The sequence below is a fragment of the Dipodomys merriami genome, unplaced genomic scaffold, assembly GCF_024711535.1.
Source record: "Dipodomys merriami isolate MVZ:Mamm:240054 unplaced genomic scaffold, mDipMer1.0.p SCAF_47, whole genome shotgun sequence".
Classification (NCBI taxonomy): Eukaryota; Metazoa; Chordata; class Mammalia; order Rodentia; family Heteromyidae; genus Dipodomys; species Dipodomys merriami.
The window spans coordinates 12334357-12352242 of record NW_027206035.1 but is presented as its reverse complement, the minus strand read 5'-3'; the positions used below and the strand labels follow the sequence as shown (position 1 = coordinate 12352242).

Genomic DNA, 17886 nt, shown 5'->3' with positions numbered 1-17886 from the left:
GATAAATAAAAAAACATTTTAAAAAACATTTTAACACAGCTCTTTTCAGCCTCACCCTGTTCATATTTGCAAGCAACATTGCAACAGCACACACACACACACACACACACACACACACACACACACACTTAAACACATATGTGTGCACATGTACACATATACACGCATGCCAAATTCAGAGTTTATTGTACAAAAAAGTTCAAATAAAATATGAGTGATTAGGACAAATTATAATTTGTCTTATTACAAAATAATACATATTCCAGTCACCAGGGTTGTTACATTTTACCTGCCCCTCCACATGTCACCACTTATTTTATTTTAGGTAATTAATTAACTAATTCATTCCTTCATTAGTTAAATACTAATACTAGAGCTTGAACTCAAGGCCTAGCTCTGTCCCAGAATTTGTTATTTTTTTGTTTTAGTTTTCTCAAGGCTAGCATTTTACTGCTTGTAAGACAGCTCCATTTCTAGCTTTTGCTGGTTACTTTCAAACCAGAATCTAATGGACTATTTTTCTTGGTCTGGTTTCAAACCACAATCATCAGATTTCATCTTTCTGATTAGCTAGGAATAATGACATGAACCACCAGTGTGGCTCCTACTTTTTCCTATACTTATCTATTGCATATACTTCGATAGCAATTAAATATTGAGAGTATAGAAGCAAGATGTACACTGATTATACTCTTCTCTCAGAAATTCAAATTAGTAATGTAAATTTCTTCTTAAGATCATACACAAAAATACTTAAGAAGAAATCTGATGATGATGATGATGATGATGATGATGATGTGTGTGTGTGTGTGTGTGTGTGTGTGTGTGTGTGTGTGTGTGTGTGTGTGTGTGCTGCAATATGTTTCACATATAAGCACTGTGCAGGGGTGTCCAGCCATTCAGATTTATCGCATAAATATCTGCCTTGAGCTACTAACTCATGGACAATGTCTAAGTGTCCGCTCTAGGCTTCCTGATGAAGAGGGGTATACTCATCCTCATCCCTAGTATTCATGAGTGGCCTTTTTGGAAAGTAGTGTCCGCACTGTAGTAAGCTACAAGAAAAACACTCTACCACTTATCACCTTCCCAGCCCAAGGATTAAGATTCTTGTCTGTAATTTAGTCAAAGCTATGTCTCTTTATGTAGGTGACTAAAAATGTATGTGCTAATTTCAAGTAAATACATAAATTCTATTTCCATCTCTTTTAACAAATAAAACAATAAAACTGCTTTATAAATAGATCAGAAGCATTGATTTTGTGGATAGCTAGGTCATTGCACATCTGTATCTCTCTTCCTCTCTCTCTTTCATGATTTTCATAGACAATATGGTTGCTCCATAATTGTCCTAATTTATTTTGCTTTTATATTTTTGGTTGCATTATTTCACTTTCTGCTCTATCATTTCCCATATCAGCACCACATAAACAGAACCACAGAAGTGATTCTGTGGTTCAAGTAGTAGAGCGCTTGCTTTGATTTGAAGAGCTCAAGGACAGTGCCAAAGCCCAGAGTTCAGGCCCCACAAGTAATGTTTTTTTTAAAAAAGAATCTAAATCCTTGATAACTCTAGGAACAAATATGACTGAAATCAGTTGAATCACACTTTTCCTGCCCAATGAAAGAAAAGGTCCAGGCTAGGAAAGCTGCTAGAGAAGGCAGGCAGATTGTATCTGTGAAAAAAAACTTTGAGGAAAATGGTATCGAGGATTACTTACTGGTGATCCACTTGCATTGGAAACATGATGCTGAACTATTACTTGCTGATTCTGAAATATTGCTTCGATCATTATATTCTCCAAGAAGAAAAAATGAAATTTAATTGATATCAAAGGAATACTAATACATTTTGACTTCTCATTAAGCATCTTCAATCATCAAAATCACTTGAAAACAGTAGATAGGCCAACTTTTTTAGATGAAAACAAGTGTCTTTAAAAAAACAAGGAATTTAAATAGTCATGCAAAGGACTTCTATTTTACTACTGTATTATACATTTTTTTTCTAATGTTGGGTACCAATAAAAAATTCATCTATTAGAAAGCTCTTAAAGCTCATATATTGAATAGTAAGTTCTCTTACACTATATCATAGTATTTCCCAAATCATATACATAGAAGGCATTGTTTCCTATTTTCTCCTTCCTAGAATAAGCTGCACATGAAGACACCACTGGTCCTCATTTTCAGTCTGTGCATTTGAATACGGAGTGAATATCAATTCACTACTATCCAGTTAGAATAATTTAGAATAGTAAAAATGGAAAAAGAGAAAATAAATCATGGTGAAAAACATATGCAGAAAATTCACCGGATTTTCTGACCATGTCAACCAACGTGAGCTACTGGGGAAATACATGGACACCTCATTCCCACTATTACTCAAAGTCTCTGGTTAGGCAATTCTGATGAAGACAAGGAACAAGATGAAAACGTGAGGAATGGTATCAATTGCAAGAAAATAATGGAGAAGAATCCATGCAAATTTCTTCTTTGGGATGCCGAAATTAATCGACTTATTAGAGTTCCGAGACTACTTTCCCAAAAGGCCACTCATATGTATACTAGGGATGAGGTAAGTATACCCCTCTTCATCGGGAAGCCTAGAGTGGACATTTAGACATTGTCCATGAGTTGGTAGCTCAAGGCAGATATTCATGCAATAACTCTGAATGGCTTGGCACCCCTGCACAGTGCGTATATGTGGAATAACACCAGAATGGATTCTTTCTTACTTCATCATGATGAAGATACCAATCCCCAAACTAAAGGTCTCTTGACACCCTTGCATCTTGCTGCTGGGAATAGAAATAGCAAAGATATGCTGTATCTCCTTCTGTTGAAACATTATATCAAACCGGGTCTGAAGAACAACTTGGAAGAAACTTCATTTGATATTGCCAAAAGGATAAGTATGTATCACTACCTCTTTGAAATTGTGGATGGCTCTACAAATTGTTCTCCTACATAGGAGTTTGGTTAAGTTTCTTAAATTTCAAAAGTGCCAGTCCATCCTTTGTGTCCCTACAACATATTTTCATATACAAAGCAACAGCAATATCTTAATTTAAAAATTCATGGATTCCATAGTATTCTTCCACGTGAATTGCCAGACTTTGATATCGAAATGTATTTGAGTTGTTTGTATGCATCTATAATGATTGCTGCAGAGGTTGAGAGTTTTTTAAATTTTAACTTATGGTTGAAATGAATAGTATAGAAATTAAAGATATTCCTGGTGCTTGTCTAAAAAAAGTATCTATGTTTGTATAAAGTCCATAATATATTTCATTGTCTTCTATATATAATACGTTGAAGTCTACATTGATTTACAATATATAGGTTCATTCATAAATGTGTCCTTTCAGATTACATTCCATAAAGTAAAACTTTAAGATTCCTTTTTCCTAGGTCCTTATATTATTTGTTTTTTATTTTTTTATTTTATTTATTTTTTAAAAATTACGATTTTTTTATTGTGAAAATACCATACAAAGGAGTTACAGTTACTTGGGCAAGATAATGAGTACATTTCTTAGCAAGAATTGTTGCCTCCTCTTTGTTTCCTTCCCATCTCTTCCCATCTCACACCCCCAACCCCTCACCTCCGCCTACTCTCCCCCTACTCCTTACCCCGGCCTCCCCTCCACCAGGCCAAAGTTGTAAAGTTCATTTTTCAACATAATGACTTGTACATATCGTTGTTGCAAGGGTCCACCTGTATCCCTATTTAAATTATTTGTTTTTTTCCCTTCCCCTCCACAACTTATCCCAACATCAAATACAGTGAAACCAGGGGTTAGACTGTGGGGAAGGGACATAGAAAGCAACAAATAAATCATGTTATAAATGTGTTAGAAACAACATGAAAAAAAAACATTTTTATTCCACCTTCCCATCCCTTCCCATCCTTCCACCTCCTTCCCACCCAGCCCTCCCTGCCCCCCTACCAAAGTTGTAAAGTTCATTTTCGACATAACAACTTGTACTTGTCATTGTTGCAACGGGTCCACCTGTATTCTTATTTAAAGGACTTGTTTTTCCCCTTCCCCTCTACAAATTATACCGACATCAAATACAGTGAAAGCAGGGGTTATACTGTGGGGGAGGGACATACAAAGCAACAAAGAAATAATCTTATAAATGCATTAGAAACAATCACATGAAAGAAAAAGAACATTTGAATACATATCTTAGGGTTCATTTCCCTAACATCACCTTATCTGACCTTTTCTGCTTGACTCAGACATATACTAGATATGGCAAATAAGGAACACCATGGGACCTATGTTTCTTTGGGCTTGGCTTACTTAATATAATTTTTTCCAAGTCTTTCCATTTCCTAACAAATGGGGCAATGTCATTCTTTCTGATGGAGACAGAGAATTCTATTGTGTATATATACCACATTTTCTTGATCCATTCTTCTAGTGAGGGGCATCTGGGTTGGTTCCATATCTTAGCTATGGTAAATAATGCTGCAATAAACATAGTTGTGCTGGCAGCTTTAGTGTGGTCTTGTTTGTAAACATTTGGGTAAATGCCCAAAAGTGGGATTGCTCGGTAAGAGGGGAGCTCTATGTGGAGTCTTTTCAGGAACTTCCATACTACTTTCCAAAGTGGGTGAACAAGTTTACAGTCCCATCAACATCCCCTCCAGCATCTGTTGTTGTTAGAGTTCTTGATTTTTGCCATTCTAACTGGGATAAGGTGGTATCTCAATGTTGTTTTGATTTACATTTCTTTTATGGCTAGGTAGGTTGTGCATTCCCTCATGTGTCTATTGGCCATCCTTCTTTCTTCTTCAGAGAAGTTTCTCTTTAAGTCTTTAGCCCACTTATTTATTGGGCAGTTGTTTCTTTGAGGATTTGTTGTTGGGGGGTTTGATTTTTTGAGCTCCAAGTATATTTTAGATATGAGACCCTTGTCTGTTGTATGGTTAGTGAAGATCTTCCCCCAATCTGTGGGACTTCTATTGATCTTGCTAGCTATGTCCTTTGCCATAGGGAAGCTCTGCAGCTTCATGCAATCCCATTTGTCCAAACCTTCTTTGATTTGTTGTGTTTCTGGATCTCTATTAAGAAAATTTTGGCCTGCGCCAAGGAGACCTAGGGTTTCTCCTATTCCATCCTGTAATGTTTTTAGAGTGTCTGCTTTGACTCCAAGGTCTTTGATCCATTTGGAGTTGCTTCTGGTGCACGGTGATATATAAGAATCTAGCTTTGTTTTTATACAAGTAGTTAACCAATTTTGCAATCACCATTTACTGAAAAGACTTTCTTGCATTCTATCTTTTTAGCTCCCTTATCATTAGATGGCTATAGGTCTGTAGGTTCATTTCTGGGTTTTCAATTCTATTCCACTGGTCCTGAGGTCTGTTCTTGTGCTACTATCATGCTGTTTTGATTACTATGGCTTTATAATAGAGTATGAAATTTGGTATTGATATTCCCCAGCAGTGTTCTTTCAATTGAGGAGCGTTTTTGCTATTCGGGGTCTTTTATTGTTCCATATGAATTTTTGGATTGCCTCTTCTATTTCCTTGAAGAATGAGGTTGGAATTTGATTGGCATCGCTTTGAATTTGTAGATAGACTTGGGAAGTATTGCCATTTTCACGATGTTAACCTTTCCAATCCAGGATCATGGGCATTTTCGCCATTTTCTTAGTTCTGTTTTTATATCCTTTTTCAAGTTTTTAAAGTTTTGATCATAAATGACCTTCACTTCTTTGGTTAAGTTAATTCCTAGGTATTTTATTTTTTGTGGGGCTATTACAAATGGAGTTGCTTTCCTGATTTCAGCAACACTTTACTCATTATTGCCATACAGAAAAGCCATTGATTTGGGGGTTTAATTTTATACCCCGGTACTTTGCCAAAGTTTGGAATCAACTTCAGTAATTTGGGAGTGGAGTCTATCGTATTCTTTAAATACAAGATCATGTCATCTGCAAAGAGGGAGAGTTTTATTTCTTTTTTCCCTATTTGGATCACTTTTATCTTTGCATCTTGTCTTAGTGCTGTAGATAGGAATTCTATTACTAGATTGAAGAGAAGTGGTGATAGTGGACATCATTGTCTTGTTCCTGAGTTAAGAGGAATGACTTTAGATTTTCACCATTAAGTTTAATGGTGCCTGTAGTTTTGTCATGTATAGACTTTATTCTATTGAGGAATGTTCCATGGATTCCTAATTTTTCCAGAACCTTCATCAGAAAGGGGTTTTGGATCTAGTCGAATGCTTTTTCTGCATCTATTGAGATAACCATGTGGTTCTTATCCATGCCCCTGTTGATGTGATGAATTATATTAATTGATTTGCGAATATTGACCCAGCTTTGCATCCCTGAAATGAATCCTGTTAGATTGTGTTGTATGATTTTCTGAAGACGATTGGCCAAAATTTTGAGAAGTTTTGCATCAATGTTCATGAAAGAAATGGGCCTATAGTTCTCTTTCTTTGATGAGTCCTTTCCTGATTTTGGGATGAGAGTTATGATGGCTTCATAGAATGTGTTGGGTAGTGAACTTTCTCTTTCAATTTCATTGAAGAGTTGGAGTAGTATTTGTGTGAGTTCTTCTTTTAACGGCCTTGTAGAACTCTGCTCTAAACCAACTGGACCTGGACTTTTCTTAGCTGAGAGGTCTCTATTGCAGTTTCTATTTCAATGCTTGAAATGGGCCTCTCAAGATGGTTTAACTAATCTTGGTTTAGTTTTGGCATGTCAATATTTGCTAGGAAAAGGTCCATTTCTGCCACGTTCTCAAACTTATTAGCATAAAGTTTTGCGAAATATTCCCTTATAATGTTCTGAGTCTTGGTTGTTTCTGTGGTGATGTTTCTATTCTCATCTCTGAGTTTTATTTGGGTGTGTTCTCTTCATTTTCTGATAAGATTTGCGAAGGGCCTGTCAATTTTGTTAATTTTTTCGAACAACCAAGTCTTTCTCTTGTTGATGTTTTCTATAGTTTTTTTGTATTCTAATTCATTTATTTCTGATTTAATTTTAATTAAAATGAATTAATTGAAAGAATTATTTCTTTCCATCTATTACATTGGGGTATATCTTGCTGCTCTTTTTCAAGGAGGTTCAGATGTCTCATTAAATTGTTACTTTCAGATCTCTCCAATTTGTTGATGTAAGATCTCAGAGCTATAAACTTGCCTCTAAGTACTGCCTTTGCTGTGTCCCAGAGGAGCTGGTAATTTGTGTGCTCATTTTTGTTGGATAGCATGAACATTTGAATTTCCTGTCTAATCTCTTCCATGACCCAATCATGATTCAGCAGTGTGTTGTTCAGGCTCCATGTGTTACAGGACTTTCTTTGGTGGCTTTTGGTGTTGAGTTCTAATTTTAATCCCTTGTGGTCAGAGAGAATGCACGGTATCACTTCAATGTTTCTGAATTTGGACAAGTTTGCATTGTGGCCTAAAACGTGGTCTATTTTAGAAACTGTTCATGTGCTGCTGAGAAAAATGTGTACTCTGATGCTGATGGGTGAAATATTCGGTAGATGTCTGTTAAATCTAGTTGATCTATGAAGTTGTTTAGATCTGGGTTTCTCTGTTGTGTTTTTGCCGAGTTGATCTATCTAGTGGGGAGAGTAGTGTGTTAAATCCACAACAATTAATGTCTTTGGACTCTATGGGATTTGAGGGAAACTAGTGTTTCTTGGATAAATTTGGATGCTCCCTTGTTTGGCGAGTAGATATTTAAAATTGTAATATCCTCCTGAAGGAGAGATTCCTTAATTAGTATGTAGCATCCTTCTTTATATCTTCTCATGAATTTTCATTGGAAGTCTATTTTATCTGATATTAGGATTGCAACTCCCGCCTGTTTATGAGGGCCATTTGCTTGGTAGATTTTTTTTCCAACCTTTAACATTGAAAATGTGTTTGTTTTTACTGGCAGGATGTGACTCCTGAAGGCAGCAGATAGAAGGATCTTACTTTTTAGTCCTACTAGACAGTCTATGTCGCTTAATTGGAGAATTAAGACCGTTAATGTTGAGAGATAGGACTGAGAGGTATTTGGGAGTTCCTGCCATGTTATCCACCTTGTTGGGGTCTACAAAAACTGGGTTCTTCCTATGGTTTTTGGATTCTCAGTTTGGGTGCAGTTTCTAGGCCTTTATTGTGGTCTTGTTGGTTTTCTATGTGTAGGACATCTTTAAGAATCTTTTGTAGGGCTGTTTTGGTAGAGATGTACTGTTTCAATTTTTCTTTGCTATGGAAGGATTTATTTTGGCCTTCAGTTATGAAGGAGAGTTTAGGTGGATACAGTATTCTTGGGTGCAGGTTGTTTGTCTTTAAGGCATGGCATACATCATTCCAGTCTCTTCTTGCTTATGATTGTCTCTGCTGAGAAATCTGAGGTGATTCTAATTTGTTTCCTTTTATAGGTGATTGATCTTTTCTCCTTGACATGTTTAAGGACCTTTTCCTTGTTCTCAATTCATCCTATGTGGATTATAATGTGACAGTGGGATGTCCTATTCTTGTCTGGTCTATTTGTAGTTCTAAAAGCTTCTTGTATCTGAATAGGCCTATCCTTTTTCATGTTGGGAAGTTCTCTTGTAGGAGCCTGTTAAACAAATTTCCTAGACCATTAACTTCTGTTTCTAGGTGTTCCGCTACACCCATAATCCTCACATTAGGCCTTCTGATTGTGTCTTCCAAGTGTTGGATAGATCTATCATATTTCTTGGACTTGACTTGGATGGTTGTATGTTCTTTCTCTATAATATCTAGGCTGTCTTCAATCCCCGAGTTTCGATCTTCTGCATGGTCTAAACTGCTGTCAAGGCTTTCTATTTTAAAATTTCTTTTCCTTCTAATTGGTCAGCTTTGATGGCTTCAAATTCTTTGTTGAAGCTTTGTTTTTGATGTTGTATGAACTTTTTTACTTCCTTAATTTGGTGTTCAGTGTTCATTCTCAAATCACTTAGTTGAATGTTTATGGTTTGCTTAAATTCCCTTTTTTTCGGTTGGGTTCCATTCAGTATTCCCTTTGTGGTCTCCCTGACTTTCTTCAGCTATTTGTTAATGGATTCCATGTATACCTTTAGTGATCATTGTGTATACTCTCAATTCCTGTATTACTCTTTGCTTAGCTTCCTCCTGTTCACGCCATTCCTGTAGTTCTCGTTGAGAGTTCTCAGCCTGCTCATGCCATTCCTGCCTTTTTCTTTAAGTATTCTCAAGCTGTTCACCCAAATCCTGTATCAGTTTTTGAGTAGCTTCCTAAGCTCAGAATATTCCTGTATAAACCTTTGGTTTGCCTCCTCTCTCTCCCTATCACACTCATACAGAGTCCTTTGTAAGTTTTCAATCTTTTCCTGTATTGACCTTTTGTTTGCCTCCATTGAACTTTTGTTTGTCTCCTCTCTCTCTCTCTCTCTCTATCATGCTCATACAGACTCCTTTGTATATTTTCAATCTTTTCATTTATCATGTTTGCCAGCACTGTTTGTAGAGCTAATTGGGAACTCTCCTCTGGATTATTAATTATCTGTTCTGTCCCCTGATTATCATGAGTGGGAGTTGAGATACCCAGGACTTGCCATTTTTCTTGTCTTTTTCTGGCTTATTCGGCCCATTTGGGATGAAAATAACACCAGTTTAGTGCTAGAACACTAACTTAAGACAAGCATCAACCAAAGTCTGTATTTGCACAGTCAATAGTCTGCAGATACAATTTAGTTCAATAGGTACATCTATTCAACGTCAAATGGGCTAACAACCACAAATATGAATTTGACAAACGAGAAATTATTAGGGTTAGGGAGAGATATGGGTAAAAAATAGGAAGGCACAGGGAGAGTTAACTTAACTAAGTCCTAATCTCAAAGCAGGAAATAGGTGGGATAGGTTGAAAGTAGAGATAAAAGAAAAAGAAGAAAGAGCAAGGGGAAAAATAAGAGACCAGAAAAAATAGAAAAGTAAAAATTAAAAATATTATGCAGATTCAAAACGAAATATTCAGAGAAGCACATGCATATAATGCAGAAGGGGAGGGATATAAAGGAGATGTGAAAAACTTAAAAATAAAAATACTGAAAATATTATATAGGTATAAAGAGGTAATACTGCCATTAAGGAATTTAAGTCTAAGAGGTTTTGAACTGAATAATCAATTCTTGGATTAAGTGTGTACACAATAAAGGATAAGGTCTAATAATCAACTGTGGGCATGTCTGAGGATGTGCAGAAAAACAATTAACTCACATAAAAGAGAATGAAAGAAAAGAAAAGGGGAAAAGAATAAGAAAGAAAGAAAAAAGATCAGAAATTCAATAGAGCAAAACAAAAAACAAAAAAAAATTTAAAAGAAAAAAAAAGAAAGAAAAACGCATACACACATATACCTCTAAAAAAAAATAATAAGAGGGAAAAAATGTTACTAGGAAACATTTTATTTTAAAAAAGGTAAAAATTAAAAATTAAAAAAAAAGTTTTAGAAAAAAATTTTTATAAAATGTACAAAAAGAGGAAATAAAATAGTTCTTTATTTTGGGAGTGGTGGGAAAAATCCTGTATCTCCCTTGTGTCTATAAACAGCCTTTTGTTTGAGTCTCTGGTCCGCTTGTGGTGTTTGATTTTCCTGTGGCTTGGTTGGTTTCTTAAGTCAGTTCGTTTGAACAGGCAGAAAAATGCTTTGCTTTACCCAGGATTTTGTGATCCTCCTCTCAGTTTAGTTCAATGGGAGGGATATGCTTTGATTATCCCAAAAGAGGGAGATGGCTTTTTCCTCAAGTTTGGAGATGCTGTGATGAGGCTAGGTACTGGGTAGAGTTGAGGCCTTTCAGCAAACAGTAGCTTTTCCTGGGAGCTAGTTTGTGAGAAACTCACAGAGCCCAGCCTGGAGCGACTCTCTGGATTTATGTTTACTGAATTTCAATTCATTGTCAAGGCTGCTAAAGGGAGGGGCAGCCTCTGGCTCTGATTACCCAGTGAAGAAAGCCACTCCTGGGGCTTGCGCCTGAGTTGGATTACTTTTCCCTGGGTCGAGCTGATTCTGGCAGGTCACATAAGCAAAAAGAAAAAAGCCAGAAGTGGTGCTGTGGCTCAAGTGGTAGAGCGCTAGCCTTGAGCTGAAGAGCTGAGGGACAGGGCCCAGGCCCAGAGTTCAGGCCCCACGACTGGACCCAAAAAAGCCACAACAACAAAAAAATATAATTGTTCATTATACCTATAATTTCAAAAGTAGCTAAAGCCAAGAAGATGAAAAAGTTGTTCATATGCATGTTTACTTAATGTCCTGGCCTGTCTACCATACAACCAGGCAGGAACTTACACTAATGACTTTCTATCACCAAATATTTCCATAGCTCCTGGAGAAGTCTATATATTTCTCCTCGATATTAGGCTTTAAATGGGTAATGTTTTAATCTAAGTGTTTCCTCTTGCCTCCAGGCTTTAAATTTACAAATGGTAAAGCTTTAGGTCTAACTCTACCAAAAACTGAGGTAGAAATAATGGGATAATACTTTAAAACAGAGTTGCCTTTGATACACTAACCACACAGAACAATGCATAACAATTTCTTATATTATATCTACTTATATATTTAATATTTATATGTGCTGATCTTAAATTTCACACAGTGAATCTAACTAGAATTAATTTATAAATTGACAAATAAATTGAAATTTATTCCCATAAATAGATTGGAACATAAATAATTAGGTTTAGAATATATATTCGAATATAAAAAGTATCAATTCATTGTCTTTGGTATAAGCTTGTGATACCTTCTAAGTGTTCTTGATCTTCTGAATTCACATAATAAAAAAAAAACAGTATTGTTTTCCTCTAATCTTGAAGAGATTTTACACTGCTGCTGTGTTTATTGTAATAACTCGCTGGTCCCAAAGTGTTTTTCTCCATATGATGCCTAAAAGCTATTATTCTTCTGCAGTACCCACGGGTCCGAGGATACCAGATCCCAGTTATCTGCATCATCAGATAACAATGGCAAGTCTTCTCACCTTGGCCCATGCAACATGCTAACAGAAAGTAATTGAAGTCCCATCTCAATTTCTCATTTCCTATAATATTTCAGGGCTCCAATTCCTTGCAGTAATTAGCAGTAAGCAATTGTGAAATGTAAGGCAACTTAAAATAAAAGAGGAAACCACAAGATATGAGAGAAAGTATTGTAGTTCAAACTTTCAATTTACAGATGACAAGCCCATATGAGTAAACAAAATCACAAATGTCACAAGATTTTTTTTAATACCTCTCTCCTATTGATGAATGAAAGATTTCAGCCCAGCATAAGTAGGCCAAAAAAATTCCTGGAATGATAGATCCATAATTGTTCTACCAAGGCTAGGAAACTTGACTTCGATGTCAAGTATAATTTAGAAAAACATTGAGAAGACCCTAGTGCTTCAAAACACTGGCACTTCAGTAAAACTTGGTTCTGTAGTATAAAAATGTTGTCATTCTCAAACCAATGTAACTTACATTTAATCTCCTGAAAGTATGTTCCTTTTCAAATAAACTTTTTAGAATCATATTCACCAAAATAACACTTGACAAGTAGATGATAGTGATATTAAAAGTTTCTCAAGTGTAGGAATCAAGTTACAATAGAGTTGATTTATTTACCGAGCACTAATGCCAAATAAGTTCAACCATTCATTAAAGTGTGGAAATAGTATCTCCCACCATTTGCGTTGTTCAGTAGGTGCCTTCCAGAAATGTGTTAAATAGATCAGCCTCCCATATTTCAAACCCAAATATTATCTAATAAAGTAAATTTCATCACATAAGAAGGTACATTTTAAAAAGTCACTAATAGTTGCCTTATCATGTGTTGCCTTATCATATATTTTCCCTATCTGTAAACATAGTAATAAATATGACTGTAAGTCTTGAATATGGGTACTGATCAGAGATGTGACAAACATAAAATCTATCTTCTATTTCTATCATATTCCTCTAAGTAGTAAATTTTAGTTTTCTTCTTTTTCCAAAACTTATAGGTAGTAGAAAATATCATCCCATGTAAAATCAAATAATCACAGACCATTGCACAAAGCCATTTATAAAAACTGGTAGTTTTATAAATTCTAAGCAATTTTTAAACTTTCTTGTTGACTGTTTAGGTGCTTCACGTCTCCAGTCTTGCAAATTGTTATTACAGATGAATGAATTATGGAAGTATATGCTGACATCAGTTCAAGTATATGCAGGATTGAAACTCCATGGAATATATATAAACATTTCAAAGTATTAACAGACAATTTAACAGAATAACTATCAGGAAGTTGAAACCAGAAAGAAATAATAGTAAAGACATAGAATGAATGAAAAATGGAACAAGGGGCAAGTACAGCTACAATACTCAATGTACACATATAATAAAAGAAGTGGTAAATCTGAAATAAATCTTGAAGAAAGTGTTGGTTGAGAATGATAGAAGGAGTGACTCTGATCCAGGAGCATTGGACAATTAGATGGACATATTTAATTGTAACACAATTGCACAACCTATTGAACTTCAGTTTAAAACACAACTACAAACAAAAACACACAAAAAGCACAACCAAACAGCAATCTCTAGAAAGTATGTATATGACCTCACAAAATTTTAAGCAGTTAATGAAGGGCAATCTTGGGAAAAGCAAACAAAGCTGTTCAAAGAGGGCAGTTTAAGGTAGGGGAGAATTTTGAACAGATTTAAATAGATTGTCTAAGGTTATAAATCACCTACATCTACTGCACATATTTTCTTCTGTGAGTATTTCTTTTTTTTGGTCTGGTCATGGTGCCTGAACTCTGGGTCTGGGCGTTGTCCCTTAGCTCTTCAGCTCAAGGCTAGCGCTCTACCACTTGTACCACAGCTCCATTTCCGGCTTTTTTCTTTTTGCTTATGTGGATCTGAGGTATCGAACCCCCATTCTGTGAGTATTCTTTGTCTGAACTGTTTACTCCAGTCCTGAGCTGTGGCTTTATAGCTTATGAAGATAGAATGGAAGAATCAAGATCAAGAACCCATTACACCACTGGAGAGAAAACAGTACCCTATGGTTTCTCTCATCTCTCTTCACTAATCTTTTCTCATACTTTTAATAAAGTCAAGTGATTTTGAATTATATTCCCTTCTTTTTCAGAGAATTATTGTTTGGTAATTAAATGTCAATTCACAAATTTTGATGTCTTTTTTTTAAAGAACTTTGAATTTAAATTCCACTACAACTTTGTTTCACACAGTGAGAGTATATTTCCTGGGTAAGGACAATTCTCAAGGGAACCTACAGGATTTACAGCAAGGTTTGTGAGGTTTGTTTGTTTAGTGTGAAAATGAGCCATATTCACCCACATTGTTCCCTCTCAGCTAAGTCTCCATGGATTTCTTTGCATTAAAGCCTATTTTCTCAGACAATTTTAAATTTTCTTAATAGGCTAAGTTGTTAAAATGTTTGAACAATTAAAATTTACCTGTCAAAAATTTTTAACTCTTTTTAAATTCCTTTATCAGAATCATGAATTCACCAATCTTAATCCCACCTTTACCATCAAAAACAGTTAACATGTTGTTTTAATGATATAGTGTCCATGAAACTACTATTTTCCAGTGGGTTTGTATTGCGTATATTTGACCACATAAGCTGATGCTGAACAAAATGAATTCCATGATATGGAAACAGATATTTATTTGCAGTTGGTTTTTTATGTACTATGTGATTTCTAGTTTCTTTGAGATTTTCCCCTATGGTTTATCCCCTGCTGTGTTTGATTTTGGTACCCTGTGTATTGTGTATACATTTACCTTAATAAGGAAGGGAACAGGAACAAAAACAATGGCGAGTCAAAGGACAAACAGCAAACCAATGCAATAGCAATTCTCACAAGACAATAAGTTGCAAATGTACATTACAACTTGGGAGGGTTATTAGGGTGAAAGAAAAACTTAGAAAATTGAGTGAAGGGATAACAAATTTGAAAAGTTATGTACTCACTACCTTACAATGGCTGTAACCACAGTGCACATCATTTTCACATTAAAATTAAAAAAAAATAAGCTGATGAAATAAAATTTCACTGTTTTGGTATAGTAAATATTATTCTTTATGTAGTAACTTTTAAAAAATCAGTCTTATTGGCATCTAATTTGAATTAATTACCTCTTCTTTATCAAAGGGTCATCAACTTGAACGATATCCAACTAGAAAATTTTTTCCCAATATTTTGAAAATAAAATAAATATAGTACTTTGTAATACTAAAACAGAAAACAGTTTAATTCTATGAAATCCCATAACTTTTAAAAGTAAATAAGTTGTTAAGAGGACAGAATGTATGTGTTCTTCAAAATTCTTATGACTAATAAATACTCATTTTCAAATTCTGAACCTGTTTGCATGTTATTTAATTCTGCAGTAGATGCAGTTTCCAATGGGGTGTTACAGACTGAAATGTGAATAGAAAAAGAGCCACATTCTGATATGGGATAAAACTATGAAGCATCTTATAATTAATTCTTCAAGATTAAGCAGTTGTTTATCAGATTAAGCTATTATTTCTATGACCATCAATCACAAAATTTATGCCATAAAGTCATCCTAGCGCACCAGTTTCCAACTTGTAGGGTGCACCTCAAAATTCCCTTAATTTACATCAAAAATAGCTTATGTCCATTGTGAAAATACACTGCACCTATGCTAATGTGATGCCCAATATATTCTGAAAAGAACACCACTATAAACAGGGTTGTATCATTTTTCCTTCACTGGTATTCTTACAAATATTATTTATATTTATACTTTTTTAACTATCATAGATAATCAGGATGCGAAGATTGGAAGATTACAGTTCAAAGACTGTGAAGACTCAGTGTCTATGTTGAAGGGGCAGAATGATGCAGGCTCTGGCCTCAGGATTATCTGAGGACTGTGTTTGAGTATTAGGAAAGCTCTTGGCATTCCGGGCTAGAGAGAGAAAATGTTCTCTCTCCCTACCTCAAAACACATGTCACAGACTCCTGGGAGCTGAGGAAGTGGCTCTTCTGCTTGCTTAAGCATAGATGAACACCTGGTCAAGCATTTTCCTGAGATTGGAGAAGTGGTTTGAGCTTGCTCTAAAATAGTTTAGATAATAATATTCCAAGACATTATCTCAAAAGTCAAGTAAAAATGTGTCTGTTGAAATATTTGTGTGAATGTCTTCTGACCACATCTTGGCAAAGATCATGCTTGCTTGTTACAATTGGTGCCCAAACAGGGACCCTGCATTGTTGAATTCAGGAAAGGATATTCAGGAAAGTACTTTTAATTACAGGGTGATGGGACAAGTTAAATCTACTCTGTACTTACATATGCTTAATCATTTACTTGCTGCTTATGCTGTAAATATGTCTTCTTATGACATAGAAATGTGTATTAATGTAGTTAGGGAATGGAATCCTTGGTTCCCCGAGTAAAGAATAATGTAGAAAGAGCTGTTCGAGAATGGGAAAAGATTCCTATTATATTTTTGTCCATTTGGGCTATTTTACATACCCTTTTTAAAGCTTTGAATGAGGAAAGATTAATAGCAGATGTAAAGAAAGAGTTCCCCCCTTCTTTTGTAGATTTACAATTGGACTCTGAGGTTAAAGATGCAATAGATAAGGATGCATTGCAATTAACAGAGAAAAAACAAGAGCTAAAGGCTGAAAAGGAATAAACTGAAAGTATAAATAAAATGTCTGAGCAAATGGAATTGATTTTATCAAGATTACAACATATGGAGTTGGAAATTAGCAAAGTGAATGGAGAACCTGAGAAAGTGAAAGTAAAGCAGCCTTCGGCTCCTCAACTGGCTGATGCAATTTTTACAGCATCACTCCCTCCCAAAACAGAGGGCTCAGACAGTGAGTTTGATGATGAAATGCCTATTTTTTCTTATCCTGTAACTCAACCACCCCCTATGAATGGTATAGCTCAACCAGCCAGATATGAAAGTGTTGCTGTTTATGATATTGGTAAACTTAAGAAGGCAGTTGTAGGGTCATCAGTCTCATTAGGTTAAGGAATTGCTTAATGGGCTTGCCCGACATTACAATAATTTTGCTCCCATGGATTGGAAGATGCTTTGTAGAGCCTTGCTTAAGAAACCTAAACACCTACAATGGCAAATGTGGTTTACTGAGTTATGTACAAAAAGGGCTAGACAAAATGCACAGAGCAGTAATCCATACCTTTCCCATGTTAGGTGGAACAGAACAATATGCGGATGCTCATATAAAAGTAAACTCTCCTGAAGAAATCCATGAGCAGTTAAGAGACATAGGTATTGAGGCATAGGAAAGGATTCCACCGGTAGGAGAGCATTATGTCTCTTGGACTAAAGTAATTCAAAAACCTAGTAAACCCTATGTTGAATTTTTATCACGATTGAAATTGACCTTGGAACTTACTGTTGTGGGAGAGGCTGCATGGCAACAACTCCTGCGCATGTTGGCTTATGAGAATACTAATGAGGACTGCAGATGAGCCCTATTGCCTATTAAAGAATCTGGGGATGTGAATACATATTTAAGGGCCTGCAAAGACTTTACATCTGAATCCAGGCCTATGCAGGTGTTTGCTGAAACTATGGCCACTACCTGGCATGCTATGCAAACAAACCCTCTAATCTAAAGTGTTTTGGATGTGGTCAAATGGGACATATAAAGAAAAATTTTAAAAAGGCTACTGATGTTAACAAGAGAAGACCTGGAATTTGCCCTAAGTGTGAAAAGGGGAAGCACTGAGAAAGGGAGTGTAGAGCAAAAAGAGACAATAAAGGAATTCCTATAAAATATGCTTACCCTATGCAGGGAAACTCTCCATCCGGCTAGCCCCGGAGTCCAGGATTAATAACCGAGGGCAGCCAACCATCTTTTC

General features: G+C 35.7%; 1 long non-coding RNA gene across 1 annotated transcript in view; it reads right to left on the bottom strand.

The window, feature by feature from the left end:
- Positions 1-1721: 1721 nt before the first annotated feature.
- Positions 1722-17886, bottom strand: part of LOC138808704 (uncharacterized) — a 28665-nt gene continuing 12500 nt past the window's right edge. Inside the window, exon 3 of the long non-coding RNA XR_011366584.1 lies at positions 1722-1799. This is a non-coding gene — a long non-coding RNA (uncharacterized lncRNA). The remainder of the gene's footprint in view (positions 1800-17886) is intronic.